The sequence below is a fragment of the Podarcis muralis genome, chromosome 9, assembly GCF_964188315.1.
Source record: "Podarcis muralis chromosome 9, rPodMur119.hap1.1, whole genome shotgun sequence".
NCBI classification, from domain to species: Eukaryota; Metazoa; Chordata; class Lepidosauria; order Squamata; family Lacertidae; genus Podarcis; species Podarcis muralis.
Genome location: NC_135663.1, coordinates 63341673 through 63367463, shown reverse-complemented (window position 1 = coordinate 63367463; position 25791 = coordinate 63341673).

The following is a 25791-nucleotide window of genomic DNA, read 5'->3' as shown; positions in this document are numbered from 1 at the left end:
AGGCCCTATGCATTTAAAGCAGTATTGTGCCACTGTGAACTGTCATGGCTTCCCCACGAAGAACCTGGGAACTATAGCTGGTTAAGGGTGTTGGGAGTTGTTAGGAGACCTCTGTTTTCCTCACAGAGTGACAATTCTCAGAGCGATTAAACAATCAGTCCTTCTTCACCAGGGATTCTGTCCTCAATGTATCTGGCATTTTATAAAGAAACTCACACAAACAACATGATTCACTTAGAGTCTAAAAGGCATGACAGAAGCTGGATCACCACAAGTCCCAATGAAACCTTCACTAAACCCTCTTCAAGGGGCATTGGCCATTATCTGAAGGCCTCCATGCTTCTCATGGAGAAGATCTTGAAGTAAATGCTAGGTCTGGGTGTAGGCAGGCTTTCCTTGCAATGTCTGGTGGATGTTGAAAGGATCACTCGAATGAGTGGCTGCTTCATAGACATGCTGCAGACCCTTCAAGAGTCTCTATTTTCCAGGGACAGTCCCGGATTTACAGAAACCAACCCAGTTTCTGATTTGATCCCAGGATGTCCCCTTTTCATGGGAGAAATGTTGGAGGGTATGGAGTTATGCAACTCCCGAGCCGAAGAGATAAGTAACTCTTCAACTATTAGGAGACATCTGAAGGCAGTCCTGAACAGGGACATTTTATAAAGTTTAATGTTTTATTATGATGGAAGCCACCCAGAGTGGCCGGGGCAACCCAGTTAGATAGATGGTGTATAATAATAATAATAATAATAATAATAATAATAATAATAATTTTATTATTCATATGCTGCCCATCTGGCTGGGTTTCCTCAGTCACTCTGGGCGGCTCCCAACAGGATATTAAAAACATGATAAAACATCAAACATTGCAAACTTCCCTAAACAGGGCTGCCTTCAGATGTCTTCTAAAAGTCAGATAGTTGGTTATTTCCTTGACATCAGGTGGGAGGGCATTCCACAGGGCGGCTTCTGCTACCGAGAAGGCCCTCTGCCTGGTTCCCTGTAACCTTACTTCTCACAGTGAGGGAACCGCCAGAAGGCCCTCGGAGCTGGACCTCAGTGTCTGGGCTGAACAATCATCATCATTATCATGATTATTCAGGAATAGGATGTCCCTGTTTTCACCGGAGAAATGTTGGCAGGTATGCATGCTGAATTTGGGCAGTGGGAAATACAACAAAGTGAGGGAAGTGATAGGGAACAGCATAACAAGTGATAGATGCTTTTCTTTGAGTGGATTCATAAAGAACAAGGTCATAGCCAAGTGTGTTTCTCTCTATCCCACCAATATAGAGAACAATAATACTGACTGCTCTTATGGAGTTGCTGTAGGACATGAATGTCCAGCCTTTCAGGGCCTGTGGATTACAGGCACTACACACATACACCAAGCTCAACCAAGCACACACCAAGCATATTCAGTTGGCTACAACAGAATGGTTGGAGTCTAATTTCAACAGGGGGTGGAGTGGTGTGGATAACCCAGCCAGATGGGTGGGGTACAATAAATGATTTGTTGTTGTTGTTGTTGTTAAGCCACTCTTAGGCCCCACCCATTTAAAGGGCCAACCCTCTGGCTAGCTGATGGGTGTTCCTCCTCTGTTCCATAGCCACTTGTCTGTTGTGGTCCCTGAACTGCTGGTAAACTGAAGCCCTCTGGCATTTGGATTTTTAGGCTCAGAAGGAGGTACTTATGAGGATCCAGACTCTGGCCCTTTGGTTGCAGGAGGTCCATCTGGGAGCTCATGTCCATCAGCCTCAAACTCATTTTTTTTCCTGGTCGAAGCCTTCACCTCGTCTGACTCCTTAGCTGGAGACCTTGGAGCTTCTGTTCGTATTGTTGCTGGATTCTGGGGTCATGACAATGGCTTGAAGTAGCCCACTATACATCCTGAGCCTGTACCATGTGACTACTTGCCTCATTAGAACAGGGTCGTATTTATAAAGCCAAAACTCACCCCGAGTCCCAGTGATTTCACGAGGGAGTTTGAAGCACATGCTTAACCCTCCTATTCAAATAAATGGAACTTAGAAAGCGGTGGAGATTTTTCTGTGCCTGGCAACTAATAGTGGCTGGAGTGAAGTGCTGTTTTCACAGAGGTCAGCATCACCATCCATTTTCCTGCTACTGTGTTAATGACTGCACATTTTCATTCTGCAGCCCAAGCATTTTGCTGTTAAATATTTTTGCCGTGTTGCTCTTTTCTCTCCCTCTCTCTTGTGAGTTGTCATTTGTGGTGATATTCTTAACTAATACATGCATAATTATGTATTTGCTTTCAGATGGGCAAACAGATGGGGAGAGGAATATTTTTCCATTTATACGAAGAAACAAGAATATTCCATAAATGGAAGAAAGATCATTCTTTGCTCTCCTACCACTCTGCAATCTCCAACTATCAACACAGCTCAATAGCCAGGTAATCACTGTTCTTTCTTAATTGTGGACAGCAGGAGCTGTCCTTGCCCTGCTGCGTGTGCTATTATACACATAGGATGAATACAAAATATGTATAGTGAATATAAAACCCAACTATTATCCTACTATCTGTGGCACTAATAAGAATTCACATGTCCCTCGTAAGACTCTTCAGTTCAGGGCAGATCTATGCTTCATAGTTACAGACCTGTGTAATCAAAACCAGATGGTGGCCAAACACCTAAAGTGAGGTAGTGATTTTAAGTGGGAAAGTGGCACATAGTAGAGGCATGCTGATCCCTTTGTCAGCTGCTTTCCTCATTGCAAACACTCTCCTTTACTGATTTTCTACTGGATTGCCATCTTCCAGTCCCAGAATCCCAACTCTTTGGAAGTAATGATCCAAGGCTGATGATACAGGTATGCTGCAGTCACATCCAAATCCACAAAGGGGCACACATTGGTAATATAGAATAAGGAGTAATACGGAAATGTGGAAATATGTCCATATTGGTAATCTGGAATATGGCAATAAGGAGTAGCAGCAATCATACTTGACAAAAGAAATTTACAGCCAGGTGGTAGGAATATTTCTAGAGTATTGCTGATTTAAAGGACAAGAAACTCCAAAATTCCCAAATGCAAGATGTGAAGATGGCAATGAATGATGCAACGTGAAGAGTATTTAAGGGACAAGTAGGCTTAGCTGAGTGAGGAAAATAGAACCAGTCCTGGAAGGGGATGAGTTAAAACTTTAATAACAAAAATTAATAATACTGGACAGCAAGAATAATACATGACAGAATAGAGTGGTTTGGGACATTTGGAAATCCCTAATCTGCCTTTTCATTGGTGCAATCTGCCTAGGGCTTGTAAAAACCTTACCCAAATCACCTTACCTGCCATGTAATTTGGGCTGCACATAATGATGTGCACCTTCATAATATACCACTCCTGAGTATTGGGAGTTTGGAATGAAGCTGGTTCCACATCCATGCAGTTCCACATCGATGTAGTTCATGTGCCAGCTTCACTGTTCTAAGTGGGTGGGGAAATAATTTCTAATGCAATATTTTCCTTGAAGATGAAGCTATCAGTGATATATATATATATATATATATATATATATATATATATATATATGAATGAAAAGTAAATTTTCTAAAAAAAATGAAGATGAAATGAAGATCCAGATGAAAACCAGTGTTCATGTGATAGAATCTTCCTCGATTCAAGTGTGAACTGAACTGATCTGCTCCACCCAGACTAATGTATAAATCAGAATTTTGAATTAACCACCCATTTTAACACTTCCAGAACATTGCAATACAGTTCTTGTCTCTAAATAGGTTTTGAAATGTGTAGTTTGAAGGGGAAATGCATGTAGAAATGTGTTTTTAAAGAAAATTTAAAGAAAGTTTAAAGAAAATTTAGAAATGCTTATTTAAATACACTTCAGAAATAGAACCTAGGACTGACAGGTGAAGGTGGCATAAATTCAAATTGTGAACTGTAATTCATGCCTGGGACACAATCTTACGCTTCAGGATCAAACTCCAGATTCAGTTGTAGTGGCAGTTGCAAGGACATTAGGCTAAAATAATATAAAACCCAGTGTGCAGTGCAAGCCTACGGGTGGCCAATTGTAAGTCCCACTGCATTCAATGGGTCTCACTGCCAGGCAAATGGGATTGTAGCTAGAATGTGGTATCTGAACACAATGATAAAAGAATGGAGCATAGTTGGCCTAGAGATATAAGGGCATAATTCTTCATCAGAAATTCAAATGTCAGTTTGACTCTCACACCCATTTTCAATGGGAAAGGGAAAATATGTCGAGTCTACAGTGAGACTTCTCACATAGTAAGTGATAGATTCTGCACATTCGGGATTTCTTCTTCCTTTATTCTCATTATTTCCTGGTAATTCTATCCAATTATTCCATGTTATTTTGTTTAAGAGGTGTGAAGTATTAACACAAGTGTATGTATGGGAGAAAAACAATGACAAACCTAGACAGCATCTTCAAAAGCAGAGACATCACCTTGCCAAGAAAGGTCCATATAGTTAAAGCTATGGCTTTCCTAGTAGTGATGTATGGAAGTGAGAGATGGACCATAAAGAAGGCTGATCGCCGAAGAAATGATACTTTTGAATTATGGTGCTTGGAGGAGACTCTTGAGAGTCCCATGGACTGCAAGAAGAACAAACCTATCCATTCTGAAGGAAATCAGCCCTGAGTGCTCACTGGAAGGACAGATCCTGAAGCTGAGGCTCCAATACTTTGGCCACCTCATGAGAAGAGAAGACTCATTGGAAAAGACCCTGATGTTGGGAGAGATTGAGGACACAAGGAGAAGGGGACAGCAAAGTACGAGATGGTTGCACAGTGTTCTCGAAGCTACCAGCATGAGTTTGACCAAACTGCGGGAGGCAGTGGAAGACAGGAGTGCCTGGCGTGCTCTGGTTCATGGGGTCAAGAAGAGTCAGACACGACTAAACAACTAAACAACAACAACAACATGTGGTATGGTAATAATGTGGACAACTGAAATATGCTGCATCCGAGATCAAACACTCGGTCCATGATATGAATTTGTTAACTGGTAAAAGAGGGGAGATGGGCCAAGAGGTTTTGTCAATTAAACAGGGAGGGGGAGCTCTGTGTGAGCTTAGATGAAGGGCAGTGCTTCACAGCTTGAGGGCATGGCAGATGAAATGTTGTGTCTGTGGAACAGAAGAACAGAATCCATTTCTTCATGCCAGGGCTGTGACACTTCACTTAGATGGATGTCCTCTGCTCTAGCACATGCTCATTTTGCTATAACCAGAACGTGAGGAGAGCATATTCTTGCTCATTTAGGTGGAAATTCAGGCTTGTTACAGCCCAGCTGGGGACAGACGTATGAAGGTATAGTTTGGACTGATACGATATTGAAGTGTTGAAGCCCGCTGTGAATTAAGCTGAGGTGCCCAAATTATTTTAGTATTCCAAACCGGTCTACAATGAGACTCTTCCCACAAGGTGTGGACTCTTCCCAGACTTTCCTCTGAGAAGGGAACAATTCGGCTGTGCGTTTTAAACTGCAATTCCTAGACCTTGGGAAATTCATTTCTGTGAATTCCAAAATAAGCTGAGCTGATCCCCGTGCGCTAAGCAGAAAAACGGACCTGCCTCCCTTCCACTGTTCTTAGCCAATGAGAGTAGTCGTAGCTATGACTGATATTTACAGAAGCCAAACATAATACATGCTTTCTGTGATATAGGAACACACGTATTGCCCACCAAAGAGTCTTCTGTTTATTTTTAGGCCAGGCTAGTTTTTGTTATCTTCCTTGAGGTAAAAGTATTAACTGATTTCAGGAAACAATGCTCTCTCTCTCTCTCTGTGTGTGTGTGTGTGTGTAAATTAACTTTCAGTATCTGAGTGCCTACAGAGAAATTAAAATTAAGAACAAAGATAGGAAGATCTAATTCTAACTTATTTTATGTGCACATAAAAAGTGATTTACCTATGTTCAGTTTGTATACATTTTAAGATCACTGTTGTGAACAACCTGCTGAAATAGACATTCTAAGAGGGAGGGAGGGGCATTAGGTAAAGGTAAAGGACCCCTGGAAGGATAAGTCCAGTCAAAGATGACTCTGGGGTTGTGACGCGCATCTCACTTTCAGGCCGAGGGAGCCTACGTTTGTCCACAGACAGCTTTCTGAGTCATGTTGCCAGCATGACTAAACCGCTTCTGGCACAACGGAACACCGTGACAGAAGCCAGAGTGCATGGAAATGTCGTTTACTTTCCCACCGCAGTGGTACCTATTTATCATGCTTTCGAACTGCTAGGTTGGCAGGAGCTGGGACAGAGGAATGGGAGCTCACCCCATAGTAGGGATTTGAACCTCCGACCTTCTGATCTGCAAGCCCAAGGTTTCCATCTTCTTCGCCACCCACACTCTTAAGCCACAAAAACTGAGTGGCAGCACACTTGAGGGGATGGGACACCAAGGGGTAAGCCCCACCCACCACTTTTTACTCAGCTTCTGGACCTCTAGCTACCTTCTTGAAGAAGTAAACAAGACAGGCACACGCACGACATTTATCCTTACTTTTGAGAAATGTCAATCCAATACATTTCTCTGCCTGCAGCGGAGCCCCCTGCCAACAAATTCATATCTTCATCCACCATGAAAGAAGACTAAAATACATCTGTTGAACAAGACAAAGGTTGCAATTCACTTTTATGCATTGTCTTTAAATTTCACTAGAATTAAATTCTAATGGAAATATCCATTCATCATCATCATGTGGCTGAGCTTCATGTTGGAAAGTTTTTACATCAATCCAAAGTCTCAGATACCATTCTACTTAGGCACATGGGCTTTTACTGGCAAGTAATACATCAAAGGGGGAGGGGGGAATTAATAAAATTGCTCACAAGCAACCATCTGATTCTGGTGTTCTGAACAAGAGCTGTTTTATAAACACGTTAATGACTATGGCAGTGTTTCTCGCTCAGTATGCACTGAGGCATAATGAATTTAAGGCTCTAAACTGAAATATATTTTCCCCTAGCCATGCACAATCATTTAAACAACCATTGATTTGTTACCTGGTGCGTTAACACTTTATGATGAGTTTCTTCAGAGCTGTCTTATCTTACTTTTTGGATAATAAATAATGCACAACAGGAAGGATGCGGGGTGGGGGTGAGGGGCAGAACAGCATTCTCCAAGGAAATATTTTACTTTATTTCAGATTGTGGTTGCTTGGATACTGCACTAAGAAATTGCCTTTGTTTTCTAGCAAACTACCAATAATATTTATGAATCTAATGGTTAATCACATTTCTTCAAGTATTACCCCCCCCCCAATAAAAATAATACCGTCAGCAACGTAATTTGTAGCAATGAAATCTTTAGGCTGTTAGCAGTTACAAAATATCGGCACTAATTTTCTTTGTTTCTGAATGCGGTAAGATTACAGCAGATTTTCAAGTCAGTTGTCTAGGTTACTCTCTCAAGTAAGCATCAGTTCTAAGAAGAATATTTTCACCACAATCGTGGTTTAAATGCTTTTGCTTTAAAAAAATAAATCTCTCAAATATGATTTAAAAGTGTATCATCTCTCAAAATGTTATCAGGGTATGTTTTCCATACATTTACATTGCTGGAAACTCTGTTTGGGTCTTGGTGGAATTTGCTGGACCTGAATGTAGCTGTCCTAGGTGGTAAATCACTGAACTACAATATTTCCGGGTAGGAAAAAGTACCCCTGGACTATTTGCCTGATCTTTTATTCCACCAAAAGCAAACCATTAACCAGTTATTTGACGCCCAGCGCCTCCATCTTGCCATGATTCAGAGTCAGTTTATTAGTCATTATCCATTACCAGAACGTGTATGACCCCTCCTGATTCAGATCTTACAGAAAAATAGAGTTGAGTATCACCTGCATACCATAGCTGTCAACTTTTCCCTTTTCACGCAAGGAATCCTATTTGGAATAAGGGATTTTCCCTTAAAAAAGGGGGAAGTTGCCAGCTATGTTGCATACTGATGACGCTTCACCCCCAATCTTCTAATGGCCACTCCCAGTGGCTTCATATAGATGCCAAGGGGCCAAAAGAAAATTGATGTTTTTTTCCTGAAACTGTTCTCTGAAACTGACCTGGGAGATAATATTGGAACCACTGTAAAACAGTGTGTCCAATAGCCACCCCAATAAGTCTGCTTAGAAGGCTATTATGGTCAAGGGTATCAAAAAGCAATGAGAGAACAAGGAAGAATAAGAGGGTTTGCATGACTCCTGTACTCCTGTACACCCTCAGGGTGGCCAAGGTTGAGCCAATCCTGTAAGAATCTAATCGTATTAACAGAATCACTTGACTGGGACACTTGAATAAGGGTCAAAGTCACATGTTTACTGCCTAGGGGTTGGAATGTTGTTCCAAGGAAGTTCTGTTTCACCTTGAATCAGGCTTGGACATAAAGTGGGAGGCTTGAGAGCAGCCTCATCCAGGAATCTGTGTTAATGATAGCAGGATGCAAGCTTCTTTGCTGAGATGCCATTGAATTCCTTGGCCCCAGGTTACAAGGAAAACCACAGCTAAATGAAGCAAGCCATTTCAGATTTGAATCTGTCAAGCTGGAAGTAAAATTGCTCACTAAGGCACTATGGTTAACAGCCAGTTCCACAAAACCTGCTTGACTAACCTAAAAGGAAAGGTCAATCTATATTTTGTTAGGCCCTAAAAATCAAGACTTCATGTATGTCTTCTGCATCCTGCCTGCACTGGAAATTGATTCAGTTCCCTCTTGAACTGATTTACACTCCTTTGCTTTTATTATTGGCTCAATTCAGTGTGTTACTCATTTCAGCTACCAGGGACAAGGGAGTTCTGCTTGAATTGCCTACAGGGCTAATGTTGTTCCCACAATCAGTATGCATGTCTGTTTTTAAAGGAGTTACTATTCTAAGCAGCCAATATTTTAGGATAGCTCACTGCAATTTTTCATGCCCCCCTTTCCCCCTTTAAGTCTTTTTAAAGGGCTGCTTCTGACAAGCAACAAAGAAAAAATGAAAGGCTAGGAGAAATAGGGGGAAAATTCTAAATGCAAAAATAAGGAACTATACGTCCCACATTGTACAGCTAATATTTATGAAGAGTTGATAACAACATCAACCACCTTGAATATTCTCAACTCGTTTATACGGCCACAATAAGGCAACTAATAACCACTTCCTTATTGTGGTCATGATGAAGTGTACAATTCTTGTAAGGGAAAGGAATGTTATTGATTTTGGTAGTTTGGGTTCATCCTTGTTATGCAGTACACAGATCTTCAAACATCCTGGTATTTGCCTTACGCATGATGCTTCCAAGAGAAGCTTTTACAGTTTCCATAGGCGAAAAAACTATCTGTGCTAGGGATATGTGAGCCCCCCACTACAGTCTGGGAGAAATATTGGTAGGTTTCCCCCCGCCCCCAAGTCTTTGGACTCCCCTTGAAAATCCTCAGATTCCCTCTGTAGAAATAACTAAAGGTGATTCAAATTTCACTTTAGGTGAAATGTCACTAGTGCTACTGAAACTCTTGTAGCTTCTCTTGACACTGCTAAGAAGCTTTGCCTGGGGAGGAAGCATCAAATTCAGTTTGTATGTCACTTTTCAGGTAAACTTTCAGAGGCATTTCCAGACAGTGGTCTAATTAAGTACAAACAAACAAACCTCAAGTGCATCATATTTGAAAGGTTTGTCAAGTCTGTGATTTGGAACTTCCTCGGTTCATAGCCATCTGTCTGCAATGCTTGTGGGAAACCTGTGACCTTACATAGGTCATTAGACTCCAACTTTCATTATTCTCAGCCACCATGACTAATACTACTACTACTACTACTACTACTACTACTACTACTACTACTAATATTATTATATTATTTCTACCCTGCCTATCTGGCTGTGTTTCCCCAGCCACTCTGGGTGGCTTTCAACAGAACAATAAAAACAAAATAAAACATCAAATATTAAAAACTTCCCTAAATAGGGCTGCCTTCAGATGTCTTCTAAAAGTCGGATAGTTGTTTATTTCCTTGACTTCTGATGGGAGAGCATTCCATAGGGCGGGTGCCACTACCAAGAAGGCCCTCTGCCTGGATCCCTGTAACCTCACTTCTCGCAGGGAGGGAACTGCCAGAAGGCCCTTGGAGTGTACCCATATTAGCGACAATAGCATACAGAACGCATTATATAGCGGGAAATTCCTTTGCAAAAATGTGTGTATTAGGCAAAATACACATAGTAGGAGAAATTCACACTAAAACGCAGCTGAATTTTCATGAGGAGGTTTTTTTCTCTCAATTTTTTTTTTTTTTTTTTTTTTTTTTGCAAACTGATGTGCACATGTGGATAACTGGGGGGGGGGGAGAAACTGAAAGAAACTAAGATTGACAAATATGCCCATCCTTATTTACAACTTGGCTCTTACCTATCACTCATTTAAAAAGTAAAGCAGCAGCAAGATGCCCCTAATCCACACACTAAGTACTTTACATCAAACGGCTAATCAGTCAATACAGTATGTTGAATGGAAATTATACGTGTACCTACTTGTTCATACTAGCCTTAGCTCTCTGATTGTGAATATATGTTATCAGGCATGCATACTATTTAGTAGCCATGTTCAGGCATTTAACTGAGGATGGGGACTGGGGCAAACACACACAAGCCATAAAGGAAAAGGTAAAGGGACCCCTGACCATTAGGTCCAGTCGTGGATGACTCTGGGGTTGCGGCACTCATCTCGCTTAATTGGCCGAGGGAGCTGGCGTACAGCTTCCAGGTCATATGGCCAGCATGACTAAGCCACTTCTGGCGAACCAGAGCAGCGCACGGAAACGCCGTTTACCTTCCCGCTGGGGGAAGTACCTATTTATCTACTTGCACTTTGACGCGCTTTCGAACTGCTAGGTTGGCAGGAGCAGGGACCGAGCAACGGGAGCTCACCCCGTCACGGGGATTCAAACCACCGACCTTCCGATCAGCAAGTCCTAGGCTCTGTGGTTTGACCCACAGTGCCACCCACGTCCCTTCACACAAGCCATACCTTAGTGCAATTAGCACAAAGATCTGAAGGGTTTCCGAAAGTGCATTTTGTTGAGCCAACTTAGAAAGCTACCTACATGTGTGGACTCTGGCTTCAGGGTTTCCAATCCCAGAGTCCATTTCTGTGCACACTTAATAAAATGTGCTAGAAAAACCCTTCCAGACCTTCATGCTAACAGCACAAAGGGGAGTTTGTGTGCCAGGAGACACTGGGGTTGAATTTCTGTGTGTGACCCTGCCCCATTATACCCTGGTCTAAACCTGGTCTAAACCTTCAGGCAGATGCCTGAACACAGCTAGTAATACCTCAAACCCTAGAGGTGATGGCAAAAGGAGGTCATCACTGTATGTGAAATTGACACAGCTTGGTGAAAAAGAGATTATCTCTTCAGGAGACTGGAATTTCCCTCCCAAATAATTATTCTCTGTATTCTAGTTGTTCAGAATCAGATTATAAGTATACTGGGGGAACCTCATAGTAAGTGAAAAATGAGGGTGGTGAATTAATCCTGTGGCATAACTTCCTTTGGAAGTTGCTGGACTCCAACTTCCATAAACTGCAGCCAGTATTACCAATGGTTAGAGATGATGGGAGTTGTAGTCCGGCAAAGTCTGCATGGCCACAGGTTCCCCATCCCTAGAATAAATAATAACATAATAAATTAACCAGTTTGTCTGTTGCACTATTATACATAGTTTCTTGCTTATTATAGTTATGTGAAACAAAGTGGAATATTTTTAATGCTTTATTAACCGTAGTTACGTCCATACATCAAAGATATTTTATAGTCTGTAAATCAAACTCGTCAAAATAAAAATTCCAACAAAGAAGTATATATCTTCATAAATTTGACTTCCCGTCCTTCTCAACATCTTTTCACGCTAATAAACCTGTTGCCTAAATTTATCAGCAAAATCATAATAAAATATTGATGTGCATATATATACACACACACACAAACACACACACACACACACACACACACACACACACACACTTAACCTTTATTTACAGAGCTTATTCAAAAGCTGTTACCGAATTCAGATTGCAACACTTATTTTTTAAGTAACTCTCTAGAGGTTTCCAGTTATCAACGAACTTCTGTTTTTGCTTATCTTTAATCTTTTCCGAGAGACTATCTAGTTCAGCATATTCCATAAGCTGCAGCCAGCATCACCGGTGGTTAGTAACGATGGGAGTTGTAGTCCTGCAAAGTCTGCAGGGCCATAGGTTCCCCATCCCTACAATAAATAATAAACATAATAAATTAGCAAGTTTGTCCGTTGCACTGTTATACATAGTTTCCTGCATATTATAGTTATGTGAAGCAAAGCAAGTGGAAGATTTATGGTGTGTGTGTGTGAATATATCAAAAATCCTACGCAGTTTATTTCTTTGAGGAATTTCAGGTTTGAAAGAAGGTCCCACCCTGTGGTGAAGTGGGATGGTAGAAAATTCTCGGCACTCATAAAGCAGAAAAAAATGTATGTTGCTTATATATGAAGCTAAATGTGTAGCCTGCTAGGAATGCGGCTCTCTAAAACTCATTTCACTGACAGCCTACGGGCATCTGATGAGAGTAAGATGTTCCAGGAAGGGAGGTGTTTGACTCTGGCCCCAGAAATGAAAGGCCAGTGACTAATTTTCCAAGTTCATTGCCTGAGTGTGTTCTCTTAGCCATTAGGAGAGAAACTACACAACATAAAAGTAATCTCAAGAATGTAGGTCAGCTGGAATATTGCTGTACCAACACTTGTAAAGGGAAGGACTGCAATGTATTTTAAAAATTCAAAGGGGCTTTTATATAGCTACTAATAAAAGATGCCAAAACGCTGTTAGCAGCAGATTTAAAGTGACTTATTGCTTGTGGTGATTAAACCCAGCAGGCTCCCTTGTTTTTACAAACAGCATCTAGCCCCTTCTGTGTATAATTTGCCGAGGAAACGGAATGCTTTTGCAATCGCCAGTGTGGAAATGTGGGTAAAATGAGCTGCAGCCCGGCATGCACTTTCCTGAGAAGGGTCTTCATTGAAGTCTGTGGGACTTACATCTGAGTAAACATACACAGAACCAGGCTCATTGTATTGTTCCCTAGCAGAGCTTGTTTTGGATATGGGTGCGTAAGAGGATTGCTAAAGGCTTTGGGATGCCTGTGAAAATATTTCACTTCTCCTTTGAACAGCAGGTGCCCCTCCCTATGCCAAACACAAACTGTTCTTTTGCAAATCCCCTCAGTTTCAAAAAGTGGTTTGTAGGTATATTGGGGTTAGTGTTCAGAAACACCAGCCCAGGAGCTGGCATGGTAAGGCACATGCTAAAGTTATTTGAAAGGGACCTAGTTATTTGAAAGCTTATGAAATGCTCTCCCCAGGGAGGTACATCTGACCCCATCACAATCTACTTTTAGGAACCAGGCAGGAATGCCAGTGTGCTGTAGTGGTTAAGAGCGGTAGTCTCATAATCTGGTGAACCGGGTTCGCCTCTCCACTTCTCCACATGCAGCTGCTGGGTGACCTTGGGCCAGTCACACTTCTTTGAGGTCTCTCAGCCTCACTCACTTCACAGAGTGTTTGTTGTGGGGGAGGAAGGGAAAGGAGAATGTTTTGAGACTCCTTCAGGTAGTGATAAAGCGAGATATCAAATCCAAACTACTACTACTCTTCTTCTTCTTCTTCTTCTTCTTCTTCTTCTTCTTCTTCTTCTTCTTCTTCTTCTTCTTCTTCTTCATTGCCCAGACTTTTAACTCCACATTTTAGAGCAGGGGTCAGCAAAACCTTTTCAGTAGGGGGCCGGTTCACTGTCCCTCAGACCTTGTGGAGGGCTGGACTACATTTTGAAGGGGGGGAAATGAATGAATTCCTATGCCCCATAAATAACTCAGAGATGCATCTTAAATAAAAGGACACATTCTACACATGTAAAAACACACAGATTCCTGGACCGTCCGTGGGCTGGATTTAGAAGGCGATTGAGCCGGATCCGGCCCCCGGGCCTTAGTTTGCCTACCCTTGTTTGGGTGCCCAAACTTTTTTCAAAGCGGGCCAGATTTGATCAAGTGAACGTACGTGAGGGCCAACCAAAGTTGTTCAGCTTTTTTTAGGATTGAAGTTGTTGAGCTTTTATCTACAATCTTACCCAAAGTTGTTGAGTTTTTTAGGATTGAAGCTTTTAGGATTGAAGGAAGTTGCTGAGCTTTTTAAAGGATTTTCCTCCAGGACATATACTGCCACCATGGGGGACAGATTAAATTGAGCCAAAAATTGGATTAGGCCCCCAAAACGGACTTTGGACATGCCTGTTTTAGAGGGTTTTAGATACTGTGGTCTCTTTAGTGGATAGGATGTGCTCGACCTCCCTTTGATATGTATGAATGCATGTGTTTTTAGGTTTTGAAGCTATTTTAGTTTTATGCTGGTTTGAATTTCAGCATGTTTGTGCAAATTTCTCCTAATAAATATATTTTGCATGCAGTTTTGACAAACATATATATTTCTGCAAGCAATTGATCAAAATGCAATATATTTTTGTATGTGCTTTTTCAATAATATATTGATGTTTGAACACACTTTCAGCTAATGTATACATTTTTGTAAACTTTTTTTCAGCTGGAGAACTGCAATGCAAAATTCGTATTTATGTGAATTTTGAATAATGGTTGTGTTTCGGTTCCCATATTGCTTCAGAAACTGTGGATTTGATAGATTTGGCTTTAAATGAATTTCTCCTCCATCCTTAGTCTACAGTGGTTGGTGAAGGCCCATCGCTCAATGGTAGAGCATCCAGTCTGTGTAGACAATGGCAGATGCCCTGATTCAGTACAAGACAGTGTAGTACCAGGCATTGAACACCCATGTGCTCTACCACTGAACTATGACCTTGGCCTGGTCCAGCTGTTTATGTTCCTTCTCATCATTGCAACCTGCACGTTCATTTCCTCTTTCCCTTTTTGCTTAGATGGGGTGACAATGGCAGAAATGAAGGGTAGCAGCAGTAGCCCCTGCTCCTCTGGCGAATGAGCAGGTGGTAGCAATAGTGATGGCCCTATTGAAGGTGTCTTGTCCAAGGGCCACCAAATCTTGGAGCCAGCACTGTACAAAGTCCCCTTGGTTACAGAGAACTAATCACATGGTTCTATGGCCAATGGGAGATGATCAGCTATTGCTTGGTTTTCCTCTGGAACTTGTGCTTTCCTTCTGAAATAAATGGCTACATGGGCGTTAATACACATGTTAAAAACAGCACTTGCTTTAACACATTCCATTTGCTAAATTGATTGCTCCTATTTTCTCTCACAATTAATGGCTCATTTTGCCTACCTGTTCCCTGACAGCACTGATTTTGTAATTTCTTTGACTATTCACAAAGATAGGAGATTATTTCAAATGGGCAACTTGTCTTCACAGTTGTTTACGGCTGGGAATTGTGTCATCTGCATAACACACACGCACAGTTTCTGCCCACAATCTTCTTCATCCGCTTCACTGGCATATGTGCTCACTCACGGGTAGTTTGGTGGGAGATGGCAGGCAATGCAATGTTTACATTGACAGCCTGGAGAACAGACTGCTAATGCCATCCTTTAGGCACCGAGTCCACCCTCTGATTCATCCCGTACTTGTGCATCAGTTCCACAAGCCTTTGTGGACACCTGTTGAGAGTTCTGTGCCAAGATTGCAATCCCACATTAGGGAAGAAAACAAGGCTTTGCAGTTTGCGAAAATCCTGTTCTAGAGAAGGATGGATGATCTGAGGATAGAATACACCTAATAGGTTTTAAGATGGAAACAGCGAGTATCAATATTTGCCCCACATCATCGTTTCCCCAGGCATGGAAATATCAATTCTACACTCGTTCATTAAAACAGACACAATAGACAGGAAGTAGCGCTAGGCAAAACCTCACAACCAGTTTCGTGAAACTCTTTGCCCCTGCAGAAGAGGGGATTTTTTCTGCCTTTCATTGGGGTTGAAGGATTTCAGCAAATATTTGTGTACATGTGTGCGTGTGTGTTGCGGGACAGACTGGGGAGTTGGGCACTCACCTTAACAAGTAATGTTACAAGATGAGTGTCAGTGGGGAATAAGTGCTCTTTCAAGTTTTTCTTTAAAAAGAAATATTGTTGTGACACTCTACAATGCTTCACAGCTTCTTCAGCAGCTTCTTCTTCCTAAAAAAGAAAGTCAGTGGGAGTGTTACATCATCTCATAGTAATTTCAGGGATCGTGGAAGCAAGGATATTGCCTGTAGGATAGTAGAGAAAGAGGGAAAACAGGAGTGCAATGTGAAGATTTTTTTAAAAAAAGTTATAAAGAACTTCCAAATGTGTTGATAGTATTACTTTGGGGGTAGCTAATGTGGTACCCTTCAGATGTTGCTGGACAATAGCTTCTATCAACTTTGACTATTGGCTGATGGGGCTGATGGCAGCAGAAGTCCAACAACATTTGTAAGGTTTAGTTGGTTAGAGCATGGTACTGATAATGCCAAGGTTGCAGGTTTGATCCCCGTACAGTACAGCTGCATATTCCTGCACTGCAGCGGTTTGGACGAGATGATGTTGATGATGATGAAGATAATACAGTGGTACCTCGGGTTACATATGCTTCAGGTTACATACGCTTCAGGTTACAGACTCTGTTAACCCAGAAATATTACCTCGGGTTAAGAACTTTGCTTCAGGATGAGAACAGAAATCATGCAGCAGCGGCACAGTGGCAGCAGGAGCCCCATCAGCTAAAGTGGTGCTTCAGGTTAAGAACAGACCTCCAGAACGAATTAAGTTCTTAACCCGAGGTACCACTGTATTTATTCCCCAGACACTCTGGGTGTCTCCCAATAGAATATTAAAAACACGTTAAGTACATCAAACATTAAAAACTTTCCTAAACAGGGCTGCCTTCAGATGTTTTCTAAAAGTCAGGTAGTTGCTTATTTCCTTGACGTCTGTTGGGAGGGCATTCCACAGGGTGGGCGCCACTACCAAGAAGGCCCTCAGCCTGGTTCCCTGTAACCTCACTTCTCACAATGAGGGAACCACCAGAAGGCCCTTTGTGCTGGACCTCAGAGTCCCTTCCAACTCTACAATTCTCCGATTCTACGTTGACTATCACTGTACAGTCTTACCTTGGAAGTTGAACGGAATCCATTCTGGAAGTCTGTTCGACTTCCAAAATGTTCGGAAACCAAAGCATGGCTTCTGATTGGCTGCAGGAAGCTCCTGCAGCCAATCAGAAGCCACAGAATCCTCGTCGGACGTTTGGGTTCCAAAGAACATTCACAAAAAAGGAACACTCACTTCTGAGTTTGCAGCGTTTGGGAACCAAAACGTCTGAATACCAAGGCGTTCAGGATCCAAGGTATGACTGTACTAATTAAATAATAGTTGGTGGCCATCTAGTTTTCTGACCCCAAAATACTTTTTTTTTTTTACCTCTTTATAAGCTGCCCATGAATTGCTAGGCAATCTGCAATACATTTCAACATATAAAGGACAACCTAGTTTGACCTGATAGTGAGTTAGCAGACCAGTGTGGATACTTTGGCAATAACGATGGCTACACAATTACTATGTTTCATATATATGTTTTCATATTTGTGCTTTTCACAGTTATGGAGTCCTGAAATGTACCATGTTGCTTGCTGATTAGCTCATATTATGCTACAGAAGAGACACATCTTTTGTTTTAATCTCATGCTGCCTTCTTATGTAGGTTGAGGCCAAAAAGAGAAAAATCAAAATCAATGGAGCAGATGTTTTATATTTAGAATCTTCACTTTGAAACTTAATGACTTGCTACAAGGGCAAACATCTGGCTATGTGCAGAAGTAGATTAACACGCTTCCCTTGATTTCTTCAGGACAGGTGTAACAAGCTTGAGGGGAAAAATCATGCCAGGCTCTTCTTGTTTCTTAGTCAAGTGTGAAGGGAGAAATACCAATAAAAGGACACAAGGAGGTTACCCACCGTAGCATGGATCATTAATTGTGAGCCTGTATTTTTTTTAAAGGATCTGATTAATTCATAAAATGGTAATAGCTGTGAGGCAATAGACTTTTTGTGGTTGTTGTGTGATATATGTGGAAAGGATGTGTGGGTCAACCCATCAGCATGCATGCATACAACATATACACACACAAATATATACAGTGTACCGTATGAAGATTTTCATTTACACCTGAGACAAAGAAGGGTGGGAGGAGCTTTGCAAACATCTTTGTCCCCCATGAAAAGCACCCCATGCCCCAATTTCAGTATTGTTCTTCAAGTGTTTGCGTGGCAAGTTCCCGCCTCCCCCCAGTGGAAATAAAGACACATGCCACAGTTATTTAAGGTTAATGGGCTAAATATGACCACAACTTTATTGGTTACAGGTGATGAGCAGTATCGGCTTAGGCATTGATCCTAACTGACTATCTGGCTTCAGCCTGTTCACTTGAAGTCCGGGAAGGGTTAACCACCAGTAGGGGGAGTCCTGCTGATGCACATCAACCTCCATAGGCTTCAGACAGGGCCACGCCCCCCAGAATCATTTATTGGTCTACCCTTCAATATGTGGGGGAGGTGATGGTGCTTCCTGCCCCCCTTCCATCTACATAACAATACCAATACCAATGCCTAACCGCCAATACCAAGGAAGTTGTGGTGATTTGCTATGAGGTAGGCGAAAAACCACGTGACTGGTGCCAATTTGCCAAGTGGAAAAAATTCCTACCAGGCCTCTTAGGCAACCAGCCAAGGTCCATAGCAAGGTCAAAGACGAAAACCTTAAAGGGCAGGAGGGTGGGAAACCGGAGCAGCTGGAAGCGGCAAAGAGGGAGATCCCTGGCCACCCCTGTGTTAAATGGAGCATGCCATGCCCCCCAGGCCAGCCGATTGGCTGGCCAGGGGATGACACGGTCGGGGATTCCCTCAATCATGCGGAGGCTAAGAGCCAGTCCCGCACACGTGGGGGCGGCGCCATGAAGCCCGCAACCTCACCTCTTTTCTAAGTCGGAAGTGGCTTTGTGGAAGGCAGGAAAAGAAAGCATCTCTGTTGCTTTGGTTAACTAAGATAATTATCTCTGTTTTGTGCGTTGTGGCAATGAAATAATCACAGAACAGCATGCCCCCCCCCCAAAAAAAAATGGAGCACTGGCTTCAAGGATCTGAACATCTATTCATACTATATTTTCTATACAAAGAATGTGTTCTTGTGTGTCCATTCCGATACAACAAAAACTGGGACCAGGGCTTCTGAGGACCAGCAGTGCCACTTCACTTTCCTTCAAGGACATCACTGTGTATCAAAATCTGATTGGCTGGGTGATGTAATCACTTTCAATATGCAATCCTGATTGCCTTGGATTGCATAAAGGAAGAAAAGGCCCTGTTAAACAAATAGCATCAGTAGATCGGGGAAAGGAATGGCTGCAAATCTTTATTCTTAATGAGGACCACACAATTAAAGATCAGGCATTAATCATTCACCTTTTAGTTGCAGTCTAGGCTACCATTGCAACATTTTTGAAAACTTTTAAGTGATTAACCTGGACTTTGTTGGAAAAGATATAACACAAATCCAAAGCAGCTGGAGGACAACACTCACGTGCCAAGTCTATTGCATTTTTGTTGAATTTAATTTCTTATACATACAATATGGGACATAACCACCCTGTCCTTTCAGTGTATTGAGGCATTTGGATCTTCACAGCATATAAAGACTGGCCATTTCATTATCTGTATTGTATCTATTTCTTTGTTCATTTGAGATCCCTGCTCTGTACTGCATAAGGTTTATTTCTTCATTGATAGTTGCTTAATGTTTGTTTGATATTCAAAAGCAATAAAAATGATGTAGAGTCTGGTCTTAGAGACAAGTTGTATAGTTTTGTAAGAAGATCAACAATTTCATATTTGGGTTCCTTAAGAACTCTTGAGTGGATGGCACCCAGACCCGGCAATTTCTTAGTGTTTCATTTGTCTATAAGGCCTAGAGCTCCATTTCTCACTATTCTCTACATTTCTTCAGACTCTTCCTGAAAAAATCTGTTCAGGCAAGGCTATCTGCCCTACATCTTTCATAGTCGAAATTCTTAATATCAGAGATCACAGAAATGATGTTGTAATGCAAATGGACAATCAATTTTCACATACTCTGAATATAGTGCTAGAAAAGGGCCGAGTACTGAAGGAGAAACCCCCTGCTGTTTCAAGACTGCAGTAATCCTGAAAAGGCTAATAATAGTGGCACATATTACCTTTTCCTCCACTGTGTCTGTTTAAGAGAGAACCTGGCTGTGTCCCTGTGTGAGCACATGTTGTGCTTGGAGTCACTGTTGCTTCCTCCAGGAAGGAACAATGCCTAAGGATTACTACAGGCTGATGCAAAATGACAAGCCAAGTCACATGCTGCATCTCGCCATCTGCCAAGTCACTCTAAAAAGACCTCACACCATGGAAAGCAAAAACATTCACAGTGTGATAATGAAACTTGTGGAATCTGGTGTCTGATGATTGAATTCCCCAAGACGGAGACATGAAAGTATGCTACATATGCCTTGATCCAGCTATAGTTAAGCCCATTAAAGTCCCATTTATTCAATGGGATCGTAAAGTACAGGGTCAGATTTTTGCAATTGAAAAGTGCATAAACAATGATGGCATGGTGTAAATAGTATTACAGGAGGATTTGTGCTTGCCAGATTCCATTTTATTTTCTATCTTCTCCATCTACAACTCGGTGTTGAATAAAAATGCTTCTGTATTCTGTTTAATTTATGATGCAGACCCCACAGAGCCGCCAAAATGTCACCAGAGATATTCTAAACTATTCTTTGACTTTGGTTTGACTGCTGTAGAAGGGAATTTCAGAATTGTACACCTCTTTGGAACATGTCACATGCTTTCAACCTCTCTGGTGGCTAGACATTGTACATAAGATGTACCTGATGCTTGCTTTTGGATCTCTTTGCTTCACCTACATGAATATCACTTACGTCAAATGTGCTGTGGACTTTGTATATCATCTGCTTGTCTGGTTTCCCCCCCTTCTTCCCCTCCCACCACCTGTTCTATTTTTCCAAGTGTCAGTGGAGAGGCTACATAAAAAAAAAAAGTGGGCTACACCAAATTGACAAAGGATTTATAAGTTGAGCTGCTGACCAAGCTGGTTATTTCACCAAGCTTCACTCTGCCACAAATTATCGTATTTAGTAGTCGTTTACAGGGCAGAGAGCTTTACTGTCCTCACTTTTTAGTATAGTTGTTGTGGCAAAAAAGAGCCATGATTGTCAGGAAACAGAATGCACCCATTTCAAAGCCCCAATGTGTTTTCAATCACACCTGAATAGGATTTGGAACAGCTTCTATTATATTGTAACTTCATATACACGCATCAGGCCTGTGCAGCCTGTCATTTATCAAACCAAACACAGTCGAGCAATCGTGCATTATAACCAAACTTTCACAAACAACTACAGTGGTACCTCGGGTTAAGTACTTAATTCATTCCGGAGGACCGTTCTTAACCTGAAACTGTTCTTAACCTGAAGCACCACTTTAGCTAATGGGGCCTCCTGCGGCCGCCACGCCGCCGGAGCACGATTTCTGTTCTCGTCCTGAAGCAAAATTCTTAACCCGAGGTACTATTTCTGGGTTAGCGGAGTCTGTAACCTGAAGCGCATGTAACCTGAAGCGTATGTAACCCGAGGTACCACTGTAATATCTAAGAGAGACTGCAAGAATGGAAAGTTTACTGAGTGGCCTGCCATAAGTGACTAGTGAGGGCAGCCGTTGAGTTCACTGGTGGAGGAAGGTTGGTGCAGGGGGACACTGCTCTGGGTGTCATCCCTGAGCGGGGGTGACATCCAGTGCTCCGCCCACCCACGACTCGGACTCCCACACCTACCACGAGCCATCGGGGAAAGGGGAAGCTGCTGAGCCGCTTTGCTGGTTCCTTCCTCTCCCCTTCCCACTCGCCTGCCTCCTTCCCATCCTCTCCTCTGCCTGCCTGTCTCCTCCATCCGGGAACGCAGCACAGAAACTCCCCCTTTCCCTTTACGGCTGGCAGTAGGTGTGGGAGTCACGGGCACATGGTGTGCCGTTGCCCCGTGCTCCCACCTGGAGAAGGCAGGCAGGCAGGGGAGAGGACGGGAAGGAGACAGGTGAGCGGGAAGGGGAGATGAAGGGAGCGGGATTGGGGGGGAGCGCACAGGTATTCCACACCTGGGAGGGCACCCTCTACGCCCCTCGGGAGCGTGCCCCCGCCCCCCTCAGAAATGCGTCCGCTCTGGGCAGCGAGGGCATATTCTCTTCCACTGATTGCATTGGTCAAAGTCGACTTTGCAGTGCATATTATTCAGTGCATACTATTTTGTTTACTTTGGTGAAATCTATTTTGGATGCCGTTATTAACAGGGTGCTCTTGATTTTCTTAGCTTAGCTTCTTGGCTTCGGGCCATTTCACACATTACTTTTTAAAAGTGTTCCTCTAAGATTCTACACTGTACAACTAAACATGTAAAATGTGACAAAACATCTAACTCATCAGAGAGTTGGAGCTGTCTAAAGCTCCTTGTTCAGAGTACATAGGGGAGGCTGGTGCACTGCCACCCAGCCCTAGAAAAACAGGATCACCCAGTTTGGGGACAAAAGTGTCCCCTGTCCCATTTGGACTTCAGTTGGGATGCCTTTACCCCCATATCTGAGCTTGGCTGGTCCAAAATGGTGGTTGTGTTGCTGTTGGTGTAGTTGCCAAGGAGCCTGGCCTAGTGCGAGCAACAATAGGGAGAAGGAGTGAACTTCTCTCCCTCCCTTGCCCCCTCCTTCCTTCCATGTCACTGGTTCTCCTCCTCAGCCACCACTGCCAGTATAGCATGGCACAGGTCCACCACTGCTCAGCCCCCTCTGCCACCCCTACTTGAAGTCTTTTCCTCCCTTTCTCCATGTTTGAGTTTCTTCTGACACCAGAATGGGCAAGAAGCTGAAACCGCGGGATCACATTCACCCGGTGCTATACCAGCTGCACTGGCTCCTGGTGGAGTACAGGATCGGGTTTAAGGTGCTGGTTTTAACCGTTATAGCCCTATAAGGCCTAGGACCCTCTTACCTACAGGACCACCTCTCCTGGTATGTCCCACGGAGGACCTTACAGTCTTCAAACAAAAACACCTTGGAGGTCCTGGGCCACAGAGAGCTTAGGCTGGCCTCAACCAGAGCCAGGGCTTTTTTGGCTGTGGCTCTGATCTGGTGGAACGTTCTGTCACAAGAGTCTAGGGCCCTGTGGGACTTGACATCTTTCTGCAGGGCCTGCAAGACAGAGCTGTTCCACCAGGCCTTTGGCCAGGGCACAGCCTGACTCCCTCCTTTGGTAATTCTTCACAGAACTCTATTTTTTTATATAATAATATTTATTCAAGTTTTAAAAGATTACAAAAAAGAAAACAATATATAAAGACAAAACATATCCAAGAGAAAAATAAAAATAGAAAAAATAGAAAGAACAAAAACAACTAAAAAAAAGACACAATCCAAAAAACAAAAAAGAAAAGCAGAAGAACAAGTTAAACCTTAATATAACTCCCTTTCTTAACTTATCTCCTTGACCTCCTCACACCTCCCCTCTTTGCATTCTAATTCATATAGATATTTCAGCAAATCCTTCGGTAATTCTTCACAGAACTCTAGCCCAATGGTTGCCATCAATTTGATTTCAACTGATTTTATAATGAATTGATTTTAGAATGCTGTATTCTTTTACTGTTGTTAGCCGCTCTGAGCCCGGCTTCGGCTAGGGAGGGTGGGATATAAATAAAAATGTATTATTATTATTATTATTATTATTATTATTATTATTATTATTATTATTATTATGTCACCCATGGGAGCCAGCTGTCTACCCTTGGCCCCTGCCTGTCTATCTGAGTCAAGGACTGGGGTGGTGAGGGAGGCGGGAGGCTGAATGCCGGAAAGCCCCTCCACAAAGGGATGGTGGTGTCATGAAAGTGTGTGTGCCCCCCAATCCCCACCCCAACCTTAACCTGCACTCAGCTAGCCCCCACCTACCTGCCCTCTTTTATACAAGCATTTCAGAGAGTGGCACGGTTAGCTTCCTACTCCTCCGCGTGAGTGCTTCCTTTGTAGAACTCAAAAGGGAGGAGGATAGGCAGAAAAGTAGAATTAGTTGGTGTCACAAGCCCAACAGTGCTGTTGGGATCAGGCGTTGGTTCGCAGGCCTCAGTGCAGCAGGAGGAGTAAGAAATGGGTGAGTGAGAGGCTTATTGGTGGAAACTGGGGTTGGAAGAGGAGGGCTCTCCCTGTGTGTCTCAACTTCATCCACTTCAAAAGAGGATTCAAGGATGCTAGCTTCTTCCCTGAACTCCTGGCATAGCGGATAGTCTCAGTGGAGGTTGGGAAGCACTGTGGACTGCCAAGAAGGGAGACAACTCAACAGGCAGTAGTGGCTGATCAAGAGTCTGGAGGTACAGTAATATCTCCTAGAACCAAGCACCATCTCCACAGATGGGAGGAGGTTGGTCGACCCTACAGGAGCACACATTTGGAAGCCTGACTTTCCTGCAAAGTAAACAAGTTGTGAGTGAACATGGCCTGCCTCTTTAAAAGCTCGGCAACAGGGCATGGAAATGGCTTCTGTCCAGTCCTGAACTTCTTGCCTGATTCCCAAACATCTGAATCAAGACTCCCGAACTCTTTGTTTATTGCCAGGCATGCCCTGCTGCTTGCCTGAATCGAGAGATCTCTCCTACTTTCTTGTAAGTGCCTTTGAGTGTGTTGGGTAGGAGGCAGGAGAGCTGACTCAGATCTGCTGTGAACTATCGTATTCTGGTTTGCCAGTTTTTGTGTCATTTGTTTCAGTGGCATAGTACAAGAGGGATGTGGGGGTGGGGGGTGTGCCAGACTGCAGATCTCCCCCCCCCCCAAAAAAAGAGAGCAACATCATCATCTGCTGAACACCAGAATAATCAGTGGGTCCTGCTGGACGAGAGAGTGAGGACATAACAAGGCTTTCGGGTTTTCCAGTTGTTTGTGACAGATTATCTCCAAAGACAGCATCTTAAAAAGTAGAGACATCACCTTGCCAACAAAAGTCCATATAGTAAAAGCTATGGTTTTCCCAGTAGTGATGTATGGAAGTGAGAGCTGGACCATAAAGAAGGCTGATCACCGAAGAATTGATGCTTTTGAATTATGGTGCTGGAGGAGACTCTCAAGAGTCCCATGGACTGCAAGAAGATCAAACCTCTCCATTCTTAAGGAAATCAGCCCCAACTGCTCACTGGAAGAACACATCCTGAAGCTGAGGCTCCAATACTTTGGCCACCTCATGAGAAGAGAAGACTCCCTGGAAAAGACCCTGATGTTGGGAAAGATGGAGGGCACAAGGAGAAGGGGACGACAGAGGACGAGATGGTTGGATAGTGTTCTTGAAGCTACCAGCATGAGTTTGACCAAACTGCGGGAGGCAGTGGAAGACAGCCTGGCGTGCTCTGATCCATGGGGTCACGAAGAGTCGGACACAACTAAATGACTAAACAACAACAAGCTCCAAAGAGGTCTGTGCAAAAGTAAGGAAACCAAGCCGGAGCTGGTTGCTTCTTGCTCCTCTCTTTGATGAGCTTCCGACTTTATGTTAGCAATTTAAATGGTAACACTTCTTTGCAATATTATGCACATTTCTAATCAAAAACTAAAGGTTTCAGCCAGTTGAAGATCTTTTGTTAAAGCTCAATGTGTTTCAAAAGTTGAACTTGGGCAGTTAGAAGGCTT